General features: G+C 31.9%; 1 long non-coding RNA gene across 1 annotated transcript; it reads left to right on the forward strand.

Moving 5' to 3' along the window:
* Positions 1 to 10,581: 10,581 nt before the first annotated feature.
* Positions 10,582 to 20,948, forward strand: LOC142322809 (uncharacterized). Its single transcript, XR_012755938.1, has 3 exons — positions 10,582 to 10,713; positions 18,567 to 18,794; positions 20,795 to 20,948. It is a non-coding gene; the product is annotated as an uncharacterized LOC142322809 (long non-coding RNA).
* Positions 20,949 to 25,296: the final 4,348 nt, after the last annotated feature.

Consider the following 25,296-nt stretch of genomic DNA (forward strand, 5'->3'; position numbering starts at 1 on the left):
AAAAAGGATTTAGAAGAAACAATGAATGGCATAGATGAAGTCCTACGCAAGAACTATCGCATGAAAATAAACAAGAACAAAACAAAAGTAATGAAATGTAGTAGAAATAACACAGATGGACCGCTGAATGTGAAAATAGGAGGAGAAAAGATTATGGAGGTAGAAGAATTTTGTTATTTGGGAAGTAAAATTACTAAAGATGGACGAAGCAGGAGCGATATAAAATGCCGAATAGCACAAGCTAAACGAGCCTTCAGTAAGAAATATAATTTGTGTACATCAAAAATTAATTTAAATGTCAGGAAAAGATTTTTGAAAGAGTATGTTTGGAGTGTCGCTTTATATGGAAGTGAAACTTGGACAATCGGAGTATCTGAGAAGAAAAGATTAGAAGCTTTTGAAATGCGGTGCTATAGGAGAATGTTAAAAATCAGATGGGTGGATAAAGCGACAAATGAAGAGGTATTGCGGCAAATAGATGAAGAAAGAAGCATTTGGAAAAATATAGTTAAAAGAAGTGACAGACTTATAGGCCACATACTAAGGCATCCTGGAATAGTCGCTTTAATATTGGAAGGACAGGTAGAAGGGAAAAATTGTGTAGGCAGGCCACGTTTGGAGTATGTAAAACAAATTGTTGGGGATGTAGGATGTAGAGGGTATACTGAAATGAAACGACTAGCACTAGATAGGGAATCTTGGAGAGCTGCATCAAACCAGTCAAATGACTGAAGACAAAAAAAAAACCTCTGCCTCTATAGGAAGAGTACAAGGGTTATTACTGTTATGTTTTTATTATTAGTTCTTTATTTGCAACAAAATACCTTGAATGAAACGAGTTTCTGGAATATGGTAGATTTCAGTTTTTAGTTTTAGTTTCAAGTGAACTTCCTTCACACATTTCATTTACCTTTTAATATTCATTTGATTTCAAAGTAGTAAACATATCACATCTCAGTTATATTCGTTTTATTTAAAAAAAAAATTTTTTTTGACTAAAAGTTGTTTTCAACCAAAAGATAATTTTGTTCATTTACTATGCCAAAAAATTAAAAGTTGTGTCAGAAGCTGAAATTATTTCTAACCGAGGAGTTGGTAAAAATACAACATCGATGAGTCATGTATTTGAGATTGGCTAAAGAAAAAGATTTTATTGCTTAGTGCCTCTTAAAAAAAATGATTGTTTGGGAACCAATTCCACAAATTAGAGCAAGAACTATTTTTATTTATTAAAGAAAGAATGGAAAAGTGTTTTCCAGTTAACAGAGAAAAAGTGTTCTGCAAAAACAGAGATGTGATAGAGGCTGGTTTCAAAAATTGTTGTGTTTGACTATAAGAAGACTGACCAATATTTGTCAAAGATTGCCAGAAGAGAAACTTATGGAATTTCAGCGATATGTTATTGGCTTGTACAAAAAAAATTCAATTTCGAACTCACAAATATGGAACTGATCAAACCCCTGTATATTTTGAAATGTCGCAGAATTCAACTATAAGTTTAATTGGCAAAAGAAGTGTTCCTATTTAAGCTGGTGGTTGTAAAAAACCAAGGTTTTTTATGCTTGCCATTTTAGTAGATGGAATAAAAATTACATCTTTTGCTATTTTCAAGTGAAAGACTTTGCCCTTGCCCAAAATATCTCCCGAACGGGGTAATTGTTTGATGCATTGGAAATGGATTCTCTTTAATGGATGAATGGTGGAAATTGGTGTGGGTTTGTTGATCCAAAAGTTTGCAAAAGGTAAAAACTATGCTTGTCTTTGATAGCTTTCAGGAACATTTAACTGAAATATGAAAAATTAATCATCGAAAAATAGAATTCTGAATTAGTAAATATTACAAGAGATTAACTTCTTTCCTTCAACTTTTAGATGTAAGTATGCTTTTTAAAGATTGGTTGAAAGAATTTTATTCTTCTTGGATGGCAAACAACGATCATTCATTTTCATTTACTGGACAAATTTAAAGACCATCTCTCTCCTTTGTCTGTATGGATATTGACTGCATGGGAAAATATATCTTCAGAGCGAGTGATTAAAAGGCTTAAAAGTGTTCAATTTCAAATAATTTGGATAGGACAGAAGATGATATCTCTGGGAAATTGAAGAAAAAACTGATTCTGGATCTGAGATTGATACAAAAGTGAAGAAGGTGACTAACTTAAGCTTAGTATTGCAATTATTTATCCGTTTATAATAACACTAATAAATTAAACTCTTAGACTAAGTGTTTATTTTTTACTAATACCATATCTTCAATTTATTGACATATCTAGGTATAAATTAGTATATATTCGAAAGTACTTTCTTTCTCAATAATCTTATAAGTAGCATGCGGGTATGCAGGATCAGGGCTTATGTCGATAAATGGGTCAGTCTGTTTCAAATGATCCAGCTAAAATTAAAATGATCCACCGGGTTGGTCTAGTGGTGATCGCGTCTTCCCAAATCAGCTGATTTGGAAATTGAGAGTTCCAGCGTCCAAGTCCTAGTAAAGCCAGTTATTTTTACACGGATTTGAATACTAGATCGTGGATACCGGTGTTCTTTGGTGGGGTTGGGTTTCAATTAACCACACATCTCAGAAATGGTCGAACTGAGAATGTACAAGACTACACTTCATTTACACTCATACATATCATCCTCATTCATCCTCTGAAGTATTATCTAAACGGTAGTTACCGGAGGCTAAACAGGAAAAAGAGAGAGCTAAAATTAAAATGAACATTAGTAGGACATATGCATGCACGCACGCTGTGCGTGCGTGCATGCGTATGTGTGTCCCTTACCTCAGCACATAAAACACCAGTCATTCCGTACAATAAGTAATATGTGCTAAGATAACAGGCACCGGAGTATATCTCGGAATATACTGTGCAACAAGCTGTAAGCAGATGAAAAAACAGATCTGAAGTAATGTTTATTTTCTTCAATTTTTGTATTCTTAAATTATATTGGCAAAAGAAAGTGAAGGATAAATTAGGCTGTGCTTGTATGATTGTGTGGACTGGTAATTTGGAATGTTGTTATGTAACAGTGTTCCTGCATCTAATTGATTTAGTAAAAGATAAGCATATCTCAATGCTCAAATGGCTTTGAAACTAAAACTGATCACAGAAGATTGCTTGCGATGAAATCCACGATTTACTCAAAATATTTTTAATGTAAAAAGCAAAATTTTTTTGCGCGTGAGTTATTACATGGTTTATAAATTTGTTTCATCATTTAAAAAAAAAAAAAAAACTGATGAATAGTTGCACTATGATATTTGTGTTATCTCTTTCTTTTCAGATGTATTTTTAAACACCATGTATGACTGTAGTGGATAATGTTCAGTAATTTTACAACATATACACAAAGCTTATGTAATTCAAAAATTATATTAATATAAAAATTAAAGAAAATCAAAATTATTGGTTTCTTCTTTGCTGTCTCTGAATAGAACTAAAATATTTTGGAGAACTGTTATACAAAATTGTATTGCTTAAAAAAAAATTATTCTTTGCTCTTTTGCATTTTAATGCTTCACTACCTGTTACTAGTTTTTACATTTTGTATGTGATTGTACGAGGGTCGTTCAATAAGTCCTTCAAAAAGATAAAAAACAAATTATTTATTGTAGATTTTTTTTCTATTTTTCAACATAATCTCCTTTTAACTCTATACACTTTTCCAAGCATTTCTCCAACTTTTTTAAGCTGTCCAAAAAGTAGGATTTCAGAAGGTCCTCAAAATAAGCATCTGTTTAGGTTATGACCTCCTTGTTCGATGTGAACTGTTGCCCGCTGAGCCATTTTTTCAAGTTTGGAAATAAAAAATCACTGAGGGCCAAATCCGGTGGATGTTGTTGTAATTTGAACTTTAATTCCATAATTTTGGCCATCAAAACTGCACAGATGTGCACCCGTGCATTGTCTTGATGGAAAAGGATCTTTTTCTTTTTCAAATGTGGATATTTATTCTTGATTTCTTTGCTCAACGGATGCAATAATGACGCATAATACTCTCCAGTTATTGTTTGTCCTTTTTTCAAGTAAATCAGTAGATGATAACCGTGTGCATCCTAAAAACCGTGGCCATCACCTTGCCAGCCGATTTCACCGTGTTTGCCTTAAAAAACCTACTGTTTTGATTGTTCCTTTGTCTCTGGAGTGTAGTAGTGTATCCATGTTTCTTCCACAGTTATGTATCGACGCAGAAACTCGTTAGGATTGCGGTAGAAGAGTACCAAAACAACTTCAGAGTCGACTATGCAACTGCGTCGTTTATTCTCCACTGAGAGCAAATGTGGCACCTATCTTGCCGAAATTTTTTTCACATCCAATTTTTCACGCAAAATTGTAAACACTGTACCTTGCGATAATGTCTGACCTGAACTATTTCACGCACTTTTGATTCATCATCACTCAAAACCGTATCGTGAATTTTGTCAATCATTTTGGGGGTGGTCACTTCCACTGGACATCCTCAACGATGTTCATCTTTTGTGGATGTATGGCCATGATTAAACTCATTTACCCAATTGCAAACAGGAGCAGATGTGTTGTGAACTTCATCAACCTCAACCTTGATCTCTTTCGGTATGAAGCCTTTTAAATATAAGTGTTTAATCACCATTCGAAACTTACTTTTTCCCATTTTTCTAAATAAACAATAGCGTGTGCTTCAATTAACTATGATAATGAAACCATGTGATGGATGGAGCTGAAACTTTAACTGCACTCTAGCGACAAATAACACTTACTAAAAGCAAACCATTTTCGATACTACGAGCATCATCTCTGGAATTTTCTAAGAACTTATTGAACAACCCTCGTACTTACTGAAACTATTAAATCTTCAGGCCACTCAATTATTACCATGAAATGAATTGTTATGTTTTTTTTATTCAGTTTTTCACCTATTATTATTGTTAATTTTCTGGTTAAAACTCATTTTTCAGTTTTTACTTCCTTGTATGAAATAAAGGAAGTATTGTGATTGTGAAAAATTTAGGTTTTCAGGTTTCAATGGAAATATCCATTTTCGTCATCCCTGAATCCTCTTTTGACCAGTTTCGGCGTGACATCTGTACGTACGTACATACATACATACATACATACATACATACATACATATGTATGTATGTATGTATGTACGTACGTATGTACCTCACATAACTCAAAAACGATTAGCCATAGCTTGTTGACATTTTGGATTTAGGTCCGTGGTTGCTATAATTGTCTATAACTTCAGGATTGTACCATAAATCATGAAACATAATCATAGAAAGAATACTTAATTGATAATCCAGAAGAAGGTGAGCAGATTTTGTTTAGGAAGACCTTATAAAATAAAAACAGAGATTGAGGTGTTGTTGGGTAGAACAATGAAAGTTTTTTGTTCTGCGATCTGATTTATTGTCAGTTGTGTAAATATAAATAACATTCTAATGTAGTGTAAATTTGATAAACATATTTCATTTTTAAAAACATTTTTTATCATTATTTATTTTAAAATTGTTGTTTGGCAGCTATCAGAGGATAGCTGATATCAGAGGATAAGGGGATCTAATCAAGTCGGTGAGGTACCACCTCATTACCGTTGTTATAAGTGTCACCAGCCTGGTCACTGGATTAAGGATTGTAGATTAGATGCTTCGCAGGCAAGTTTAGGATAATGTTCATCTAAGTTTGTATGATATTTATTTATTAGAATTGTAGAAGAAATACACTTTGTTTGCTAAACTTATCTTTGCAGTAAAACCATTTATAATTATGAGTCTTAGTAATTTTCCTATCTTTGAACTGAAGGTCATGAGTTTTGATTGCTAGCAGAGCTCTAAATTTTACAGAGATCAATTTTTCTATCCATATTTTAATCATAAAAAACTAAAAGTACAGAAAAATCCTATGTTCATTATTATATTTGAAATGACAAAAGTGTTGGAAATGTGAATGGTACCGCTCTGTTGTGCATTTTTAAATGCTTCAAAGCCTGTGTTTTTGTTAAAAACCTTTCAAATTAGTAGAACTATTTCATAAACCTTAAAGTTAATTTTCACAATCCTTTTTTTAATATTATTAAAAATAAGTTTAATAAAAATAGAGGTTTTTAATAGCCTTGAATGTAAATTTATAACTGTTAACAGATTGTTTATCTGTCAGTTATTTAAGTCTAAGTTTGATTCTTTAAGTTAGTCTTAAGGAATTTTTTTTTAGAAAATTAGGAAATTTGATAAATAAGTAAAATTTGTTTAATGGTAAAGTGGTTTTGCTATGTTAAATTACTGCTAGGGAAGGAGCTCTATACAAATGATGTCAAGATAGTTTAGATATGTTGTTGCTTATTCTTATTTTTAATATCTGCAAGAATTATGCAGCATTTAATAGTTAATGAAATAGAATGTTGAATTATTTTTAATATGTATATTTTTTTGTAAAAAAAATCCGGTTACTTTGATGATTTCAGTAATGTATATTATGTAAATCCAAAGTTTGAAATTTTTTTATAAGTAAACATGTAAGTAGCAATAAATTTGGTAATTAAATGTATTAAAGCTGAAAATAAGAAAATGCTATAACTCTATCAGTCTTTAAATTTTGGGATTGTAAAAAATGATTCGTTTTTGTTAGCAAAAGCATTTATCAAATCTTAACGTAAGCAATAATGAATGGACAGTAGCAAAAACTTATAAACCCTTATTACAGATAAAGAGAAATCAATTTTTAGTAAACAAGTTATTATTAAAAAAAAATTACTTAATTTATGATAAAAAAAAGAAAAGAAAGTAATTAATAATATTATAAAAGTTATAACCCTGTCTTTCGATGAATAAGATTTTAAATTTGGAATAAATCGTTTTTTCTATTTAAATATTATTTGTTTTGTAACAAAGTATTAATTAACATTTGGCTGTAGTAATCTCTTATCATGAATTTTTTTTTAGCTATTAAAATCTACATTCATCAAAGAGGATCCCCTCAACTTTATTGGAATTCTCAGCTCAAAATAAAAAAAATCATTCAGAATAGTGATAGTTGCAATCTATGTAATGGTTACTTAAGTTCATATAAAAAATAATAGCGGGAACAAAAAAATATTTTTGTAGAGAAGTAAAATATGTGATTCTGATATTATTTTTGTCCTGAATTCAAATATATCTGTTTTTCTTCATCATGCAAGATTTCTGAGAGACAGCCATTTATCATTTCAAACATTTTAACCCTTCTGCATTCTTAACTACACAATATTCAAATATTTGATTTACCTAGAAAGAAAGAAATGACGATTTTCTACTATATTTTGCCTGTGGAGCATCCCTCTTGATGGTCCAACAATAATCGGCCAGCATATTAGGATTCCATTTGCCTTGTACCTCTTTTCCATAGCTGAAATTTCCTGATGAAAGTGTTACCCGTGTTATTGCTCACTGCGCCAAGATTTTTTTGGAAAGAATCTAGGTGCGAGTGCAGGAAGTGTACTTTTATGGACATATTACAACACAAATTTTTATAAGATGTAATAGGATTGTTGACAATATCACGGTAATTTTCCGCCTTTCAATTTCCCCAAAAACTTGAGTAACATTTTTGAATGCTTGCTGAGCTGCTTTAAAGATAGAACTTCATCTTAATGTACTCAAAATTCACTTTGTTACATAACCAAATCCTGTAATGTTTATTGAAGTTACGTTTACAAATTGCTGTTTTTTGAAATTTTGGGCCCAAAATAAATAATGAGGCCTGTTTTTTCCTTTTAACTCTTAGGTACTAGTAGTACTTAAAAAAAAAAAAAAAATTGGACTGTTACAGAGTGTCCTTCATTAAAAAAAAAGACCACAAAGTCATAAGATTTTGAAAATGTCTCATTTTTGAGGCCCAAAACTCACATGTGGGACAGGTGGAAAAGATCTGAATTGTTTACAGCAGTAAGTACTTTTAATGTACTTCTAAACTGTATAAAATTTATTTTGTTATTCAAAGGGGTTGATGAGTAATGAAGCCATCAAAACCGCTAAAAACACTATTCCTTGTAACCGTAAACATACCAAAAAATACTGATGTTAGGTATTTTTTTCAGATAATAAAAATTGCAACTAAACTCATTAGAATGAATAAATTGATACTTATTGAATAGTCAATTACAGAATGATAAATAATAATTACAAAATGATAATCCAAATACATTAACAAGTTGTTCAGTTCACTTTTACCTTATTTTTTTTTACTCCTGCTAATGGAAGTTGTGAATAAATCTTCCACTGCTTGATAACAAACTTAACTAACATAACTTAGTGCCCGTGTCTTTTTTTTTATCGAGTAGAACTGATAAGTACTCGTTTATTTTCAGTGTAATGTTGTCCTCTTCCAGTAGTCAATAGAAAAGCTCTGAAGGTGTGAGAATCATTAAAATATTTTCCAGTTGAACCCATGTTTGATTATCCCTCAATGATTTCTTGAATGAAGTACCAGGACCCTGTGGATGGAAAAGGTGTATTAAGGTGTGGATAAAAAGGTGTGGATAAAGGTGTGCACAAAGTCTGCACTTTGTGTAACCAAGCTGCAGACCAAGAATAAGTGCAATTACCTTCAAATCAGAATAAATATTACATTCATGCACTGCATATTTGAAGCTTTTCGAATATAAATTTAAAGTTTTCATATGTCTCTTTCATACTAGCAGAGTGAGCCACAGATACTGATAGGAATTTGCCATTATGCAGGTGCACAGCTTTTAAACTAACTTTAATCATTGAACAAGCGTCATTCTGCTGGGTTATGTTCATTACAAAGTGTTTCCATAAGAGAAGAAATATCATTACAAAAGTCTCAGCTATTTTCTTCAGAAAAATAGTCTTTAAATTCAGAATGACGATTACGATAAGTATATTTCTTTGTATTCTCTTGAAGAAGATTCCAGCTTTTAGCTGGGAAGCAAGTATTTCAGACTGTTTTTTGGGTAACTGTAAATCTCATATGAGATCATTAAAATATTCTTGAGTCAGTAAATTATATTTAAGACTAAGATGATAATATATCATCTGCATATTCAAAATGAATGAAATTTACTGTTTAATCCGGGCTAATGTGAAGTTATTACTAACAGGTTGAGAGCAAAAACAAAAAGGTGGTGCAAGGGTATGGCTATCTAACTAATCTGAGATCATATTACCAATTGTGGCTGCCATGTTGGAGAAAAGGGAAAACGTTGTGGTTAAAAATGTGGTAGCTCATTCAAGAAGAATAAAAGAAGCATTGGAAAATTTAAGCTATTTTTGCTGGACTTTGAAATTGTTACATGTTTTTGTATTACACTTTGTCATATACACACACATCAAAAGAACATTAATTGTGAATAGAATTAATTTTTTAATGCTTAATGATCAAACTTAACAGTTTTAACTTGCTACGTTATTTATCAAATAATAATTTTTATATGTATAAAATTTTAGAATAATTCAAACTTTGTAACTAATTTTTTTATATAATTATTAATAAATGAAGTACCAAATAGTTATTAACCAGAACTAATCAGTTTGAGGCAAACCCTTCAGTCAACGCCAGTCATTTTTATAATCATTATATAAAAATAATGAATAAAAGATTTTTTGAGCGATAATGTAAAAGAACTCTGCAGTTCACAGATTCACTATAGATTTTTCAATTTTATTTACTTTAATGCTTTGTTCCTCTGAAGTTGTTGACCCCAAAATTTATTCACGAAGTGCAAAACACAAAATGTCTCTGTAAGACGGAGGAATAATATCCTTTGTACCAATGTTTGAAATATTTTAATTTTTTTTTTTAATAGGTGTGTCATTCTTGTGCAAGTTAAAAAGAATAGAGTTGACACACATTAGATAATTGGCACAAATTGAAGTAAACAAGTCATTGAAACAAAGTCCTTTTGCATTTAATTTATATTGAATACAAAAATTAAATAAATGTAAAACATATGTTAATTACTTACAGGTAATTTTAATTTTGTAGGTGTGTATTAAATTTACAATTGCTATGAAAACTTTTTCACCTATATATGAAAACAGTGGTTCAAGAAGTTTTCTATTAAATCACTAATACCTTTGTAACAGTTTACCAATTTAAAAACAACAAAAAATTAAAATCACTAATTAAATAACAGTTTTTGTAAATATTTCAAAAAATTGTGTCAACATCTCTTATAAAACATAATTTGATTACATACTAAAAAATATTTCTACATGAATATGATATTGTTGTTTTAATTTGACTGCTCACCCAGTGGAAGGGCATTGTCTAGATGAATTTACATTTATAACCACTAAAGAAATTTCAATGAAAACGTTGCTAAAAAAAATCATTTAGAATGAATTACTTTTGCAATTCTTGAATGTTAGTCAAATATTAGTTTGAATATACATGTAAACATCAATATAAACAAATGTAATCATCAGTGTAAATAGATAAACAGACATTTTACTATGTAAAAATTATTTATGTTAAATATTATTATTATTGCTAATAATAATAATAATGGATTAAACTTTTTTACTTTTTAATTAAGTTATAATTTTTTTTAATTAAGTGAAGTCAAATCTTTTTTAATTGGTTAAATTTGTGTGCAGGAATCTACTGTTGAAATAAGAAAGAGCACTGGTATACCTCAAAGTTTTATGGTACCGGTTGAAGGTCCTAGTGTACCCGGTGCAATGATGACCCCAACTGGACAATTTGCTGTACCACAAATAGATCAGTAAGTTAAGAGATTGAATTTTAATCTAGAATATATATTATATGTTGTATATGCACAGTTTTTATTAGGTAAGAAAATTATAATTTACATTTTACTATTGATGGGAAATAACATGATTATATGACTAATGAAAAAATCTTTGCTATGGAGATAACCATTTATTTTATTTCTTAAGTCAGGTTAATGTTAAAGTTTTTTAACATTTTAGAAATCTTTGCTTTGGGGAAATTGTTAATGGTCAATAATTAACCGTCTTATACCTTCCTTTTTCTGTTTAGCTTCCACTGTTCCTGAGATGTGTGGTTAATTATAACCCAACCGTCTTTTACCTATGGTTACTCTTTGTCATGTGTAGTTACTTAGCCTGAAACAGTATTGCTTTGTTGCACCTTATCCATATTCATTCTCTACTGTTATTATCTGAACCAATGTGTTCCTGATAGCTTCCATTCCCTTTTTTCATTGTCTAAAATTTTATCTCTTCCAGCCTCTGTTTTTTTTTTGCATTTTATACTGATCTCTTCCATGCCCATATTTCAAGTGTCCTAAGCATTTTTTTTCAGCTCATTACTTAATAACCATGTTTCACATCCTAACTGAATTACAATCCGAATATAATGCTTCACAAGTTGTTTCTTCAAGTTTTAACTTCATCTTACAACTATTTTTCTATTAATTTCTTTCTTAATCATTGCTGTTCTTTTATATCATTTTCACCTTTATAAATCTAGTGTTAACAAGGTATTTAAGTTACTTGCTTTCACTGTTGTATTAATAATGTTTAAAAAAAGAAAGAAGAAATTAATAAGTATCTCTTATCCTCATTACTTGGTTTTCTAACATCCATTTTTGGAACGGAACAAAACGCAAGGATAGCGGGAGTTTATTATCTTCCTACTAATTGCAGAGCTTGGACAAACATTTCTTGCTGCTGTGTCTTTCGTTTATTGTGTGGGTCATTATTTATTTAGTGGCGATTATAGATTTTTTGTGTTTTATTTATGGACGGAGTTGGTATTTGCATTCCGGTCATTTAGACCAATGAGATATATTTGACTGGGGGCTGATCATGACAGACTAAACATGTATGAGCTTCATATTCCTGGCATGATTCCCCTTAAGTCCTTTGGTGTTAGAGCCTTTCGACCTAATAGGGTTATGGCTTCTGGTGGCCCTAGTGTTAGGAGGAAGCAATGCGCTCCCATTTCCGGAGGGAGTTGCATGTGCTAGCTGGGGCCATAATGCGTGAGACATAATTTTTATTGATATGAGTGTAGCTCTGATTTAACTTTAAGCTCGTTCATTTTCTGAGGCATTCACAGTCATGAATGGTGCTGTCAAATCTGACAAGGTGTGGGGTTTGCGCTTCTGCGGTTTTGGTCAGTTAATTTGAGGAAATCATGTTAGGTTGTATATGAAGATGTTCATTTCAGGTCTATGTGAAGGTGATACTTAATTTGATTTGTATCTTACTGATGCAAATGTCTGCTGACGCATTTACATCGGTGGCATCCTGACCGAGGTCTGGCTGACTGAAGGTCTGGCTTTTTTGTCTTCAGTCATTTGACTGGTTTCATTCAAACCAGTCAAATGACTGAAGACAAAAAAAAAAAAAAACCCTGTTGTAATCTTGTGGCAAAATGTCACATGATCAGCTATTTTTCAACTTCAGAAATTCTTGATGATCGTGTCATTTTTTTTCTTGTGAAAGAATAGCTTTTAAGACTAAAACTAGCGTGATGAAATAATCCGTGCAAGTGTAATATCTGTTTACTGTTTCAGGAATTGAGTCCGCAGCTAGTAGGTAGAGATACATTAATTCTTTCTTTTGCAAATATCTCCAAAATATAAAGGTTTACCAATATAAGTTCAGTAGCATTTTCTTTTTCAAAAATGTATCAAGGTTAGTTTTTTTAGCCTTTTGAAGCTTATAAAATTTCTTTTAATGCTAGTTTGTTTGGCATAACAATTGACAAATTTTGAAATAATACCCTTTATGTTCCCTTTTGAAATATGTTAGCTTAATTCACTTTTACTTAGAAATTTTTTAGAAAAAAAATTTTCTTGTTAAAAAATAGCTTATCAAATGAAGTTGAATGTTTTTCAACTTACCTTTAATTTGGTACCCATCCGTTGCTGTATGATATTTTACAGTACTGTACGATAAATACCATTTCATGAAAGAACAAGGTTTAATATGGAATAAAATTCAATGTTCTCCCATCAGGTGATTAAAGAAAAGCTTTTGGGTCAATCCATTTGAAGTGTATAAAAAAATAAACTGCTGATTACTTGACCAATTCAGAATAAATTGAAACTTAACCCACTTGTTTCCTACATGTCTCAGGACCTTAAAACGTTATTTTTTTTTTTTAATGTTTTATTTAAGCAGTTTACCTGTAGCAGCCATTTTTGTTACGGTGTGCACACCTATTTGTGATTGTAAGAGTGTACAGAAAAAATCATAACTAAGTAACTATTGGTCCTGGAAGGATAAAACAAAGCAATCTAATGATATTTTTTCAAGGTAAAAGATGGGTCCACTGGTTTATTTACCAATCTCTCTTCCTCTTATGAGAAAAATACCAATAAATTAAACATGAAAAACTGTGAAATATCACTTTGGTAATTTTTTTCAAGAGCAAATGATGACATACACAGTTTGAATTATTTTTTTATATGTAGGTATATGTTAGTAGTTTTACCATAAATAATATTAATGGTGGTGATATACTTACCCCTAAATTTTTATGAATTTTTGAAAATAAATTTTTTTTAAATTCAAATTTTGGTTTAAAATAACTCTAATGGGGTTAGTGATAAAAATCTCAACTTAGTTAGTGATAAAATTTGCACAACTCACAGTGTTTTTGTAGATGTTTATGGCAAATAAAAACGTTTCTTGTGTTGTACTAATAAAAAAGTTATACCCTCTCAAAAATCATGAAAAGCTTGTTAAAAGCAACTGGTCACTGACTAATGTCAGATTGATTTGACTGTAACTGTAAAGCTGAATGGTGCAAAAAGCGTAAATGTGTATGTTGCAACGTGAATTTTCCTGATGACTGGAAATGACTTCAAGCGCCTGTTATAACATGAACACTGCATCCCAACCCCATAGGAGGAAGACACCCACCTTGCGACATGCCAGTCGCCACACCACCCCCTCCGTTCCAAGCCCTGAGGGGCTTTACCGGAGGTCGTCTTTAGACCCTCTAACTGATTACGTCTCTCAGTCATCAGCCAGGCCTCAAGTCAGGATGCCACCGATGTAAATGCCTCGGCAGACATTTGCATCAGAAATACATATCAAATGTCACCTTCACGTAGGCCTCAAACGGACATCTTCACATCCAATCTAACATGTTTCCCTGAAACTAAGTAACCAAAACCACAGAAGCGTGAACCCTGTGCCTAGTTCAGATCTGACAACACTGTTCGTGACTGTGAATGACTCAGAAAACAGATGAGTTAAAGTTAAATCAGTGCTACACTCATACCAATCAAAATTGTGTTTTTTGCAACTTAGAAATTCAGACCTACACCCAAACAGGTTGAACAGTTTAGGTCACCTAACAAGGGGAATGCAACCCCTCACCAGCACCCCGGTCCCATCATGGTGTCTCGTGTGGCATTACCAAGTCACGATCAAGACTGCAACCGGTGGAGGAAAGCCACACCCCCGGTCGCATACCCATACCCCAGCAGTGCAGCCCCTCCTAGTAGTGGGAGCCCCCCACTATCAAATCACAAACAATACCAATGTAACCATGGCATGATGCTGATGCGCCTACCTCCAACCAATCTAATGCCTAAGCTGGAACCCTAGCCACTCAGGACCCTACCTCGATCAAACTCCCTCTGCAGACCTACACATTGCAAAGGCACGAAGAAAACCAGCTACTATAGACCATTCCTCGCGGATCATCCAGTTTGTATGCAGATCCAGGAAGGAATGTATTCTCCCAAGTTCCCTAACAGCTCGTGAATGTTCGACCTGGTATTGGGGATAGATGTAGAGGACGTGGTCCACCGTATCATGAGTCGCAATCTGGGCATTGACTCGAATCCACCAAATGAAACCTAGTCAAACTCACCCGAAAGGCACCATGCTTGAAAAGAAACTGTGTGATATACCGATTGGGGGAGACCCATTTAATCGCACCTAAATTAGACATTATAGGAAATAATACCATGTGTGTAGCACCCTGTGGGGGATTCGTCCCATCTGACCTGCCAAGATGCAAGTCCCCAGTCTTCAATCTCCTGCTTTCGTTCTGACGTCAATAGGTTATTCACCTTGTAAATGTAGCGTTCCTTACGCTTATTAGCCAAGATATCTATTGATTTGACTATGGCTTTAACACAGATGGCCTCCCATGAGACTGTTCAGTAACCACCTATAACAGCCAGCAAGAGGCGTTGCTGGGCCCGCAGCAAAATATCCACGCAATAAGTAAAGCCATGCGGTGAGCCCAGACAGGCGCAGCATACAGCATAATAGCTTCACTGACACCTTTGTAAAGGATACGCGTGGTATGGTAATTCACCCCCAATCAGGATGAATGACTATGAATTCCATAAAAAGCATCAGTCGTCTTTTATGCTATGTACTGTAGATGTTCCTTGAACCAAAAATTCTCATCAAGGATAACACCCAGGTATTTTTGAGTTGTAACATACCAAATGGGATACGTTACATGAACATTGCAGTTGAATGGTTCAAACAAGTCTATTTCAACTATAGTAATAAGTATAAAAATATTAAAATGCCAAGAAGGTAAGAACCTCCTTGGAGCACTTATTTAGCGAGTCAAAATGGTATCACTTTAACAAGCTTTTCATGATTTTTGAGAGGTTATAACTTTTTTATTAGCACAATCCACAAGAAATGATTTTATCTGCCATAAACATCTTCAAAAACACTGAGAGTGTTTTTGTAAATGTTGATTTCAACATTGTTGAATTCTCAACAATTTTTCTTAAGAGAGGGGTACACAATCCATTTAGTAAAAACATCGCAGCTGTTAAGTTACCTGTTGAGATTCACAACCAGCACATTGAAATGTCTGTCGATAAAAATGTTACTATTAAAATTCATATTTGAAGGTTTAGATACATCTTCGCTTGCTCGTCAAAGTGAATATGGAAATTTAGTCACAGAAGCACTGAAAATACTATTAATCCCTTTCTGTAAAAAGGATTTTTTTTGTCTATGGTTGCGCTAAAGACTATTTATAGGAACTGTGTTTTATCACTCAAATACAATTTGCTTTTGTGTGTTTCTAACATAGATCAATGCGAGAATAAATTTTTGAATGAAAAAAAAAATGCAACCACCTCATTAATTTTCCTTACATGTGTACTTATAAATTTAACTGTTTATTATAATAGATGATTTCTCCTAAAATGATTTCATTATTTTTTACATGTAAATTTGTAGGCTAATTTCATGGAAACCCCCCCCCCCCCCTTCCTATCACAGTGATTAGTATCTTCATTTGTGTCATCGATTTCATTTTCACTCAAATATAAATCCTCTTTCAAGATATGGTATTTTGTCACTGATAATGGGTCATCAATATCTAAAGTTCTTTGAACAGGAAGGCTTATCTTTTACAAAATTAATATTTTTATTTGGCTTAAAGGAGAAACCATCCATAAAATTAGCATCCATTTCATCTAAAATAATTAAAATAATAATTTTATGTTCTGTTATAATTTAAAACAGTGTTTACAAGTTTGTTAATCTTAACAAAGATGGTAAACAAGATTGACACGTTTGTAAAACTACAGTAGTTATAGATTATTTATGTCCCTTCATTGTTAATCTGAGCAAAATTATTACGCATTTCATAACAAAAATGCTACTCAGAGTACTGAGAAAGTATTTAACTTGCCTTATATTTTTTATTGCTCTGGTCTAGTAAGTCATATTTTTTTTAGATTCTGTATTTCATAATACATATTGTTTCACTTAATATTATAAGTTAATTTAAATCAAAAATACAAAGGTATTTTTTTTTTATTCTTAGTATTTTTAGACAGTATTATTTTGTATTCTTACCTTTATTTTCCTGTATGTTATATCTTTTGTTTCCTCCAAAACAAGTTTTACCATCACCACTCCAAGAGAGGTTATGATACTTTTACATAATTTAATTTTGAATTCATTTTAATGATAAACTCATTTGAATAAAGAAGGAAAGCAAACAAAATATATACACAAATGTATTTGTAATGTTCACGGACAAGTTGCAACACGAAACTGAAAAGACTAGTCGTACTATAGTAGTGGGGGTAAAGGGCACTATCTGGACATAGTGCTAGCTTATTCTCAATTTTCTGGAGGTAAACAAGTGTTTACCTCCAAAAAACACTTTATGGACATGTAAGTACATGTCCATAAAGTGCTCTCTACCGCTCGCAAGCATGTTGGTAATGTGCCTTTTCCAACTGGCTAAATCTGTTATAGGGTTAGGACATACTGCTTTGTACCTCTGAAAAAAGAAAAAAAAATGCATAGGAAACTGTTAAAACCTTAATTTCATAAAAAAATGGACATTGTGCCTTTTACCTTAGATACACAGAATTGTATATTGTAAATAAAAAAGTGAGGTTTAATGAAAATGACTACCCACAATAATGCATGTAATTATTGCATTTATGTGTTTTATTTTAGATAATGATTTTCATTGAAAATATTTTATGCAATTTGAGAATAATTTTGTAGAACTTGAATTTTATCGGATTCAAGTACCAATGAAACTTATACAAAAAATAACGGTGCTATTTAACATTTCGGTTATAACTTGGCCTTATGCTTAGTTTTTGAGTGACTTTTGAACATAGATTAAACTGGCTTTCCCTGAAGGTGTTCAAATAGAGTGATATTTCAGAATGTAGTATTGCAGGTAAAGTTTTGTTATACAGCAACCAAATGATAAGGAATTTTGTAAGCTTACAAAAAACTCAAATTTTTTTTACACGATCTGTATTTTTTTGTAAATAATTACAAAAAAAATTGATTTTTCTTTTTTTCTTCTCTGTAAAATTACTGTTATCATTAATTTGTGCATACTTGTTGACAGCTGAGAGATTGAGTAAAAATTAATACCAATCCCAGTTTTCATTGCTGTGCTACTTTTATTTAATATTTTTACTAGCGTAGAAATGGCAATAAAGTCTTGAGACGCGACTGACCATATAACATTCTTCAGTTTCATGTTGGGGATTTAAATCTTCCAGAATCATTTAAAAAGTAATAGTACTCAAATAATGTTTTAATTCTATATGTAACAAATCCCTAAAAATGTATTTTTGTTTTTGGATTATGGTTTCAGTCAAGATTATGGTATAACATTTTACTTTGCCTGAGTATTTGAAAAGTAATTTAAATTTAGAAGTGGCTTGCTTGTTCAGTAAAGTTTTATAAAATAATTTTGAATTGCTGTAAAAATGCAGTTTTGACCTAAGTTGAATGATAAACATTTTTTTTTATCTTCAGTCATACACGTATTTAATGATAAACATTAAACACTTTTTAAGGGAAAAACTTATAATCGAGATTTTACATTTCATACCCACTTAATTGTCATGATCCTATAACTTAAGTAAGAAATTACTTAAACAATAAACTTAACATAAAATTGTTAGATTATAACTTTCATTTACAGATTTAAAAAAAAAATGTATTAATTTCTTTTAGTTTTTCATTTTTTTCTTGGAAAACAATTTATTATAAAAAAAAGAATATTAAAACTTCATGTAAAGCCCTTATGTTATTATGATTAGTATTGTACAGGTACCACTATATTGTGTTATTTGATTACTTATGATATGTATATTTTCAGGTCCACCTCATGTAGTGGATCATGGAAGATTACAGCATGGTGTTAATCGACCGCCGTCTGCAGAACAAGATCGTCATTCAATGCATCCTTCGCATGTTGCGCATTCAGCACATAGCGCTGCTCCTCAAGCACCACCTCAGTCGATGGCAAATATCTCTGTCATATCACCGGCTGAACCGAATCGATCATCTTCTCGTTCTTTGCATCCGACTCATCCTCCCCCTCCAGGTAACATCCATTCCCATTCCGATACTGGACAGCCGATCCTTACGATCTCGACCACCATTTAATCAATCTAGACCGGATCCATTAGATATAGTAGAAACTAATGAAATTTCTAATACTAATTCCGCACTACAAAATCGTCCACATTCTCGTCCATCCACTCACCCACAATCACAATCTAATAACCCTCAGTTATACCTATACCTACCACCAATAATACGATTGTTGATCATGCCCCACCAGGTGTAGAAGATACTCCACCGATACAGATGCGTGGGGTGGTCAGCCCCCAGAAAACATGCAAAAACAACCGACAGGTTGTTTTTGTTTTAAATTTTTTTTTAAAAACTCATTATTATAACCGACTAGAATCAGTAGCAATTATTTTTAGTGATTCACTGTTGCAATAGAGATTATGTTTGTATTAAAATTATGTAGAAAATTAAAAGTGAACTCTCTCTTTCTACTTATAAGGGAATAAATTGCTAAATATTCTGTTCCACTGACTGATGTAATCTGTAAAGAAAACTTAGCAGTTGCCCCCATATGTCTATGTTTGTAATATCGCAAATTTTGGTTAAATGTGCTATTTCTGTTATGACATTATTAAATATTATTTAGTATAAAAACCTTTTTTAAATTTAAAATTGCACTTGCTGCCAAGAAGAAAAATGATAAAAAAATTAGATAAAATTTATAATTTAAACTTTTAGTAAATATATATTGTTTTTTTTTTTTAAATTTGAGGATTAAAACTAATTATTAAAAAAAAACAAAAAAAAAACAACATTGTATTTTAAGTATAACATCATTAACTGAGCAGTTTCTTCAAAGATATCTGCAAAAACCTAATTCAGTTTTTCTAGTAAAAACGCAGTGTGATGATATTTGTCTAAATAGTTGATTAAAAAAAAGAAAAGAAATTGATTAAATAGAAGTTATATTATTTATTATTTTTACATACATTTTTAATTTTTTATTAATTTATTTCAGCGTTTGATGTATTTGTACTATGATAATTATTATTTTTTTTTATCGTATTATGTTATTTTTATGTTTTTTAGTTAATACTAATTACTTTAAGCAAATTATCTAATAGGAGCATTATGAAAAATTATTGTGAATGATGGGAATTGGGTTTTGTGGTCACAGGAATTACAATCTAATGTTGGTTATATCCATTTATTAAGACATTGATACCTTTAGATATGGTGGTACGTAGTTTATGAAACTTTTCCAAAAATGCAATTAAATGAGCAATGTACTTTGTAAATAAATATATATTTTCTACTTTTTTTTTTGAAGATAAAGTAAATAAATGATAGTAGTTTCATGTAATTTAAAATAAGTTTATAAGGACATTATAAAATGCAATTAAAAATTTTCAGATATGCGTTTGCATTTAAATATTGATATGTCTGGAATTTAGAGATAAAATGAGATGAGTATTTCAGTGGATTTTATTTGTTAATAATGAAACTACATCTTTTTTTCTTTTTTAACATTAACTGTCCTTTCCAAGGCAGTCGTTAATGTATGATGTAGATGCCTTTCACAGCCATATTGCCAAAGTATGGTGCCATGAGGTGCTGCATTATTAATTTACTTTTAGTTGCATACTAATGTAGCTGAAAGCATCATAAATAGTTTGATATTGCTTGAACTCACATTTAGCCAGTTGTCTTGTATTTTACTGGGATGTGTTCTCTGTCCAGTAATCTCTAAAAGCTGTTGATGATATAGTGTTAGTTAATTTTTAAGTAAGGGCTAACACTACAGTAATTTATTTAATTTTTAAAAATTAATGAATATCTATTTATTTATCTTTTTTTAAAGGTAACAGAAACTTATAGAAATACTTCAGGAAAGTTAAATGATTGGTGATAAAAAGTTATGGAAATTTAAGTTTAATTTCATTTTATTAAATTTAAGTATTTTGTTATTTTACTTCAAAAATATATGTTTTGCATTTATCTGTAAAAGATAATATTTTTTTCTAACAGACATAGAGGTTCTCTTGAGGAAAGGTCTGGTACACCGACCGTTGATGAACAAACATCTTCAGCTCCATTATTGCCAGATACGTCGCAGCCTCCTCCTTCTCCACCAGCTCCGCAACCGGCTTATCAAATACCGTCTTTTCCACCATCAAATCGGCCTCCTCCTTATTGTAAATTATACATAATTTTATTTATTCAGTTTTTAATACTACTTATATTATTTCATTTTTTTGCTTAGTTTTTAATTTTTATGAAGAAATATTTTTTTGTGTATTAAGAAACAATGGTTTATTATTTTGTCATCTCATGTTACTGACTGACAAAATCTTACTATTTAATTTTATTTAGGATAAGTGTAAAATATCAAAGAAAGTCTTTTTAAATTGATTGTCTTTGCATTGAAAAGTGAATGATAACGTGCAAGGAAGCATCAAATCATGATCGGTTTCATTTTTTAAATATTCTCACATTGTGTTTTTTATATGTGTGTGTCAAGAATAACAATGAATATGAATGTAATGCAAAAACAAAGTAGAATGGTGGGTTATAAACTATTTGATAAAACTTTTATTTAGATAATATAGTTTTGTTTTTTGATTGTATTTCTCAAATATTATAGTAAATTAAAATAATACTCGCTGTTAAATGTTAATGAAAATTATGCCTTTTAAAAACAGTAAATTATTAAAAAAAGAAAAATTGTCATTTCCAGCATGAAGCACTTATTTTACCTTCATCAGTGTCAGTGGCTTCTTGCTGTCCACTGTTTTGGTTATTCCTTTGTCTCTGGCGAGTAGTAATGAATGCAGGTATCACTGATAGTTATGCGTTGGTACAAAAATTTTTGAGTTTCACTTGAAGTCTAAACTCTGGGATGAAACATTTGTTAAGAAAAAAGTATGCAAACCCCAGCGCACCCTTTGTTAATCTCATTTATATCTACTAGTTGTGAGGATTTGTGTACACGTTTACTTCAGGTTTATCTCAGCTTTTTTTGACTTAACATCTGTGATCTACAAAACTTAACCAAAGAATTATTTTTCTGATCACTTGGTTGGCTATTACCACATTCAAGTGTCCACAGTGGTTACTTTCAGCAAACTGTCAAATATATAGAGTAAGTAAGATACTGAACTGATGGTTAGAATTTGATCATTTTAACAATAAAAGAAGACAGTTGATAAATAATGTTACTTATATATATATATATATATATATATATACCTAATGAAACTCAACCATAAGCCAAAGTGGAATCTATTGTGCTGATGGATAGATGGCTCTACGTAGTGAGTCGTGAATAATGTCCTCTGGGCAACTATTATATATTTAGCTCAAGTCCCGTTACGTGTGTGCTCTGATGGAACGGTCCATTATGCATTATTATATAAGTTTGTGCATGTTGCAGCCTTACAGGACATGAAGATAGCACATGCACTGAAGAAGAAAAATGCATAAACTGCAAAGGTCCACATTTGGCAAGTTCTCAGGAATGCCCCTGCTATAAGAAAGGAAATGCCATATTAAATATCTGTATTGAGCAGAAAGTGCTGTTTCCACTGGCACATCAGGAATACAGAAAATTCCTCAGAATAAGGAGTCCAGTACAACCTGGCATTTGCTTCATACAAGCCCTCTCAAACAATGTACAAAAATAGAAAGAATGTGCATCATGTAAAGGACTAACCAAATTGGTAGAATCGTTGTTGGAACAAGTAAAGTCTCTCGTGGCTGCTATTCAGCAATAAGTACTGGCAATAAGAAATAAAAACCAATGGTGATCAACATAAATCCACATCACTCATTACACCAACACACAAACTTCCTGCTGCACCTATCATCATGTTGCAAACAACTAAGATCCCTGTGAAGGGATCTATTTAAACATCATCACCTGGAAGGGCATCTTGTCCTCCCGGGCTTCCAAGCCCCCCACCCACTCTTGAGATTTCTGCGATGGTATGGTGGCGGATAAAATGCCCGAAGAATTGGAGCATTAAAAGTCATCAAATCCAAAAAGAAAATCCTGAGATAGTATTTGATAAGTAATTTGCACGCAGAGTTTTTATGTATAACAGGAAAAAGTTCTACTTTGGCTGCAAATATTATTCAATGGAATGTTTGCGGTCTCTATTCTCGGTGTGAGGATATTGAAATCTTAATAAAGGAAGAAAATTCTTTCATACTATGTCTGTTGGAGACACCTTCGTTACCAGGATGTGTGTTCTTTCGTGGATACGTCTGTGAAAGATGTGACTCAAACTAGGGGCAAAGGACGTGAGGGTGTGACTGTTTTCCTAAGGAAATTGTAATAGCCACTCATATTTCACTAATGATAAATATCCCTGCAGTCACAGTGAAGATGTTGATGCCGTTCACAGTGAACATCTGTAGCTTACACCTTCCTCCAAATTCTGATATCAGTGAGGATGATCTGTCCAGTCTGTTTTCCCAGATTCCAATTTGCTACATAATTGGCGATTTCAATGCCCATTACCATTTTTTGAGTTCACTGTCATGTTCTCCTCAAGGCAAAACATAGAACTTTGTTTATTGATCGGAAATGCTTGTATTATCTTAATCAGTTACATCTTTGTGCGTTGATCTGTCGTGTTCAGCATCCCTGTTTCCATGCCTTAACTGGTGTGTTTCCAAAAACCTCTTGGAAGTGATCACAGATCGTTTATCTCAGTCCGTAATAGTGATTTGCCTCAGAGTCAGCTACGCAAATGGGTGGTTGAAAGGCAGACTGGATTGAGTACAAAGATTCATTTAGCCAATATGATGAAAGTGGTGATGTAATCTTTCAAGTCTCCATGTTTGCACACCTGATACTTGATAGTGCAAGTGAATATCCCCCTAACATTGGGAAAACCAAGATGGCCTGCTGTTCCTTGGTGGAACAAAGAATGTAGGAGAGCATTAAGGGATCGTTGCAAGACTTTGCATAATTTCAATCGTAGGCCTACGACATGTCATGACTAAAGACGTAGGTGCCTACTGCAATGCAAGGGCTGAATGCTGTCTAGTGTTTCAGTGTGCTAAACAAAAATCGTGGCTAAACTGTGGCTACCATTTCTCAGACAACTCCATCGGTTGTTTGGAAAAAGGTTCGGGCCATGTGTGGATCAGAATAATTTCCTCAACACCAATTGGACTAGAAAGCAACGACATTCTTGTTACAGTGCTAATTGATTTGGCAAACATGTTTGGTTACTCTTTTAGGTCAGTTTCATTAATATAATCCTTTTGTCCCGAATTTATAAGGTATAAGTTGCAGGTAGAAAAGTACCTTTTTTATGAGAGATTTGCAAAATGAATTAAACATTGCTTTTTTTTTTATAAACTAAGGTGTGTTGAAAAATTCCCTGGAAATGATCGGGTTCAGTATGTTATCTCACCTCTCGAATAGTATATTACATCTTTTGTTTAATTACAATAAAATTTTAAATAGACAATTTTATAACTAAATCATAATATAATTTAACCATAATTTTATAACTAAACCTATATTTTAAATAAACAAAAAAAAATAAGTTATTAACTTTGTTGATTTATGTAAATCAGTTAATTATATTTGGTATTAATTAGTAGCATTGCATGTTTTATTTAGGAAGAAGCTATATCCAAAGATGAACCAGGTGTTTTGGAAGCAGGTTGCAGATTTTTTCTTCCTATAGGGTTACTATTATTTCCTTGTTTCATTTCTTATAACCATCTTATGATTATTATTTAGTGGATATCTTTTAATGGATTTTTGAATTAGTCTTTGATGCCATAACAGTTTCAGTTTTTCTACAGTTATGATTTTTACATTACACTTCTCTGCGACTCTTTTCATCTCAGTAAAGTTCACATTTCATTAACACCAGAAGGAAAACAATGAGCTTTTGCAGGCACTTCTATTGTAACGACTGTTCTGCTTCATTTCTGGGTCATAATCATAAACCTAGGTTTTATCGCATGTGATGATCCAACAAATTATATTTGGATTATCATTAACTGTAGCTGAAGTTTATAGCACACATCAGCATGCCTTTGATTTGAGCCACAGGAGCTAAGAGACAAGCTTTGCAGTAAGATAATGCTTATACAAATTATTTTTGTACCTCCAATATAAAAGCAGCTATTTCAGGATGCCTTAAGATGTGGCCTATAAGTCAGTCTGTCTCTCCTTTTAGCTATATTTTTCCAAGTGGTTTTGTCATCCATTTGTTGCAACACCTTCATTTGTCATTTTATCCACCCATTTAATTTTTAACAATCTCCTATAGTACAAAATTTCTAAAGCTAATCTTTTCTTCTCAGGTACTCCGATCATTTGAGTTTCACTTCCATATAAAGCTAGGCTCTAAACGTATGCTTTCAAAAATTTTTTCTTATGTTTAAATTAATCTTTGTTGTAATCAAACTATATTTCTGAGTGAAAGCTACCTTTGCCTTTGCTGTTCAACATTTTATATTGCTCCTTCCTTGTCCATCTTTAGTAATTCTACTTTCCAAAT

The sequence above is a fragment of the Lycorma delicatula genome, chromosome 4 (assembly GCF_047948215.1).
Source record: "Lycorma delicatula isolate Av1 chromosome 4, ASM4794821v1, whole genome shotgun sequence".
Classification (NCBI taxonomy): domain Eukaryota; kingdom Metazoa; phylum Arthropoda; class Insecta; order Hemiptera; family Fulgoridae; genus Lycorma; species Lycorma delicatula.